Raw genomic sequence first — 4,618 nt, 5'->3', positions numbered from 1 at the left:
CTCTGGTGTCTTCAGTACTGTTAAACCCCTAAACCAAATATAGAGGGCTTAACGCCACGCTGCCAGACTTAGTCCAAAAGCTTCATATTCAATCACAACAGGCCTTCAGTGGATGTCAGGTGTTTGAATGTGTTTGGTTCTGTTTAGGATTAGGTGTACTGTCCTTGCCGGCAGCGGTGCTACTCGTGATAGAAAGGAATCAGTACAGCCCACTCTGAAGCACCTGTCCAGGCATATTGATGACAATCCTGATCCACTTGTCTTAACCTTGCTGATATGACCCCTGAACAGTAATAAAGATGAACTGCAGAGGAAGGCTTAAAAGATTAGACCTAAAGCTTTGTTTGAAGGTGAAAGGGTCCAATAAGTGAGTGTGTTTGAATTGTGAAGCTGTTGTAATGTGAGACGTAAGGATTAGTGTCCAGTGCAAGTGAGGTTGAACAACATAGAGAGGGATGACAGGAAAAAGATGAAGAGATGAGAATCGAAGGTTTCTCAGAGAAGTCTGGGTGCTCTTAAAGTGACAAAAACTCCAATAAGAAATGTAAAAAACAGAGACAAGTAAAGAGCCTATCTTTGTAATGCTGTCGACTTATTGAACCTTTCTTCAGCTTAGAAAAGTGCTGTATTTTTCCAGCAAACCAACAAAAAACTAAAGTCAACAATTATCAATATCGAATAGCAACAATAAAAAACTATGCAAAATATATCGGTTTTAAAATAAAAAGAGCTGTACAGAGTTTAAAATGAAGGCAAATTATTGACTATTTAAAGATCTGTTCACAGTACAAGGAATATGTGCAATTTGTGCAATAATAACCCAAGAATCTGTCCAATAAACAGATACTGGCTTCAGTATGTCTGAGCAGTGCCAACCACACAGCCTGACGACCCAGACCAGCAGTCTGTCCTCCGCCAAAGCTGAATTAAATAACTTGAAAAGCAATTCAGCGCTGAATAAACAGGTCTGTGATTAGCTGCATCCACACTTGGTTTGATTTTTGCACAGAAAAGGCAGAGCAGAGTAGACTACAGCCAAATGAGACTTCTCCTGTCTGACTATAATGCACTTAGTGCTTGAAATTTAATTTTAGAAGTGTGAAAAGGAGCATATTTTTATTGAATTATAGCAAGAATGCCACATTATTACATATGAGATGCCATTTAGGCCGCAATTCATACTTTCATGTAAACACTACAACAATCTCAGAAAGACACTGCTATGCCCCACAGCCTAAATGGCCTCATACTATTTTACAAAATTGCACAATTATGTTTTGTTTTGTTAATTATCCTATAAACCACAACCCTTTTGGCTTTTGACATATAAACATTTTTTTTGTACATTTTCTACTTATAATCCATCTTCACAGTTTGCATTAGAGTTGTGAGACGTTTAAAGCTGCTATAATCTATAATTTTATTCTAACAATGAATTAAATGACTATTTGTAATGTGAAAGGTGTCACTTATCATAAACCCACAGAGAATTATCATGGATTGTGCAGCTCCCTTCAGCTCTACGGAGCATTTCAGTATCTTTTAAGTCATTGCTTTGGTTTTAGGGCCCACAGCGTTTCTTTTTTGTTTCACTGTCACCGTTTTCATCCTCATCATCTTCATTCTGACTAAAAAAGCTTTAACAACCCAGTGTACACTACCTGTCCAGCACCAGACAACAGACAGGCACAAACTAAGAGGAAGGTAAATATTGGACTTAAATTTGCTGGAGGATGAGAAACTTGACTCCAAATGCTAATGTTGCTCCATGTCTGCCCAATGTGTGAATAAACCACTGTTTGCTAAAGTCTTGATGATACTCCGACACCATTGGCGTACTCACGGACGCGGACAGTATCATTTTGGCAAGTTCATAATTTCAAGTTTGTTTCTGCTGCTCCAAGTGGCCAAAAAAAGCTAGTGTGGATGATTCTTACCCTACAGTCACATTAGCTACAAGAGAGCGACACACACTCGCTTGTGGGTGCTCCTGGGCGCGATATTTTCTTTCCCACTATGGCCACGCCAAGACCCGCCCTTCAATAGCATTCGCACACTACTATTGGCCAGGCGTCCATGCTTACATGTACAGGTCCAGAGCATAGACTGTTAATATTAATATACAGTCTATGGTCCAGAGCCATAGAGATATAATCCCCTGACCAATCCCCTAACCCTAACCTTAACCACTCGAGGTCAAATGCCTAACCCCAACCAATCCCTAGATATATCTAACCAATTGAGCTGCTTCGTAGGGCGGGTCTTGGCGTGGCCATAGTGGGATTCGTAATTTTTCCTCCTGGGCGTGCCTAGCCTACTCCTGGTTGCTTGGCAACAGTAAACAGAAATTGTCCGGTGCTACCTTCAAGCACGTCTTAAAGGAACACGCCAACTTATTGGGACTTTAGCTGATTCACCGTAACCCCCAGAGTAAGACAAGTCGATACGTACCCTTCTCATCTCCGTGCGTGCTGTAACTCTGTCTGACGGCTCCAGCATTAGCTTAGCCCAGCACAGATCCTGCAGGTGAATGGTTTTACTAATCCTACTGCTCCAAATTGTGACAAAAGTGACAAAATAACACCAACATGTTCCTATTTACATGTTGTGATTTGTAGAGTCACAGCGTGTACACAAAACAAGGTAACATGAGACACAGCCATCTTCTAACAGTAAACAAGCCGGGAACTATATTCTCAGACAGGCTTGCTGCGAGCATATCACTCCGCCAAAGTACTATATTCTTCCGCCTAAGAATATAGTTCCTGGTTTGTTTAGGGATAGAAGGTGGCTGTGTCTCATGTTACGTTGTTTTGTGTACACGCTGTGACTCTACAAATCACAACATGTAAATAGGAACATGTTGGCGTTATTTTGTCACTTATTCGGAGCAGTAGGATTACTGGAACCATTCACCTGCATGTTCTGTGCCGGCCTGATGCCACTGGAGCCGTCAGACAGCCTTACAGCACGCACAGAGATGAGAAGGGTATGTATCGACTTATCTAACTCTGGGGGTTACGGTGAATAAGCTAAATTCCCAATAAGTCGGCGTGTTCCTTTAAAAGTCACTTCAGAGGTATTGTTAAGTCACAAGAACAATGTTTTTGTATTTAAAAGTATTTATTTCTTGATAGAAGTAACAAAATAAATTAGATAAAATGCCAAACATATCAGATATATACAGAAATACGATGTCCTGAAGCGTTTCCGCCATCTTGAATAATTTTCTTCGACTCAAGCAGGCAACGTACATATGTCATGCTGCCTCAAGCTGCATCCGATTGGCAGTTGCTTTGTCGCATCGCTTAGCATTAGCTCGTAGCAGCAGCAAGCTCGTTGCTTGTCGCTGGCAAACGGCCACTCCCATTGAAAATGAATGGCAGCCGGTCACTTTGTCGCTGTCTCTTGTAGCTAATGTGACTGTAGGGTTAGTCTGGCTATCACCAGACCAAGCTCAATATTTTAAGATTGAACATTAGTCTGGGGAGTCTGCTCTGTATTTTCTACTGCACAAGAGGCGTGATCAACAGGCATAGTTTAAAAGACTCTGTACGCAATTGGAAAATCTAACTTTTCCCGAACCCCGTGGAGAGGAGGGCCACAACATCATGGCCCCCCAACACAACTCAGCAAAGATTGCTCTTGCTCGGCCTTTAACTTCTGGATATTTGGCAGCGTTGCCACAACAGACCGAATGGCTTCGCTCGCATCTTTCGCTGCCACAACGTCATCGTTCTCAGCCACTCCCTCTGTTCGCTAATTGGACTGCCAAAGATTTGGCTGGAGAAAACCCAAGACTATACGGCAAACCCAGACGTAGTACTGAAGGGAAATGAAAATTGAGCGTAAGTATGTAGGAGGGCGGAGCCAGGCTAGCGGATCTGTAGTTTGAATGAGAACGGTAATGGACAATTCCGCTTCCAACCTGTAGAGGAACCGAAGGGGAAAAGTGCTTTGGTGTTGCTTTAAAAACCTTATTTGTGTGTGTGTGTGTGTGTGAACGCATTCTGTTTTGACCTTTTAATATGTGTGCGCTTCAGTGAATCCATAAGACAGATTTGATCTCTATCATTGTTGATTTCCCATATGAGTGAAGGTGCTGATTTCTGACAATCCTGGTGGGTGTGTGTATGTGTGTTTTTGCTCTTACTGGTAGCAGACAGGTGTTTTCACTGAAAAGCTCTGCTCTGCTCAGATAAACCCACTATACACTACCTGCCCAGATATTTCCCTCAGGAGTTGGTGGAGACCAAAACAAAGCTAAAAGGAAACTGATTATTGCCAATTGAACTGTGTAAGTTCAGATTATGTTTTCAGTTTGTTGGCCCCAAACGTCCCAAAAAATATGAATGCAGTTTTAATAATGTATAGGCTACTTGTCGAGGTGAGAAATCCTCAGAAATAGTAGTAATAGTGAAAGTAGTAACATACATCAGTTTTAACCTTCACATTAGCATTTATCAATTAATTAGAGGTTAATTGTGCATGCTCATTGCAGTATTTCCCACAGCACACAGAGGCAGCATAGTGCCGTCATCCTCTCTCCATCTGCTTGTGTTCCTTGTCTTCTATCCTGACACACAGTGCCTCTGTCAAGTGGGAGGGTGTTGATGCA

This window comes from Perca flavescens, chromosome 14 (assembly GCF_004354835.1).
Source record: "Perca flavescens isolate YP-PL-M2 chromosome 14, PFLA_1.0, whole genome shotgun sequence".
Lineage (NCBI taxonomy): Eukaryota > Metazoa > Chordata > Actinopteri > Perciformes > Percidae > Perca > Perca flavescens.
This window is presented reverse-complemented; position numbering follows the sequence as displayed.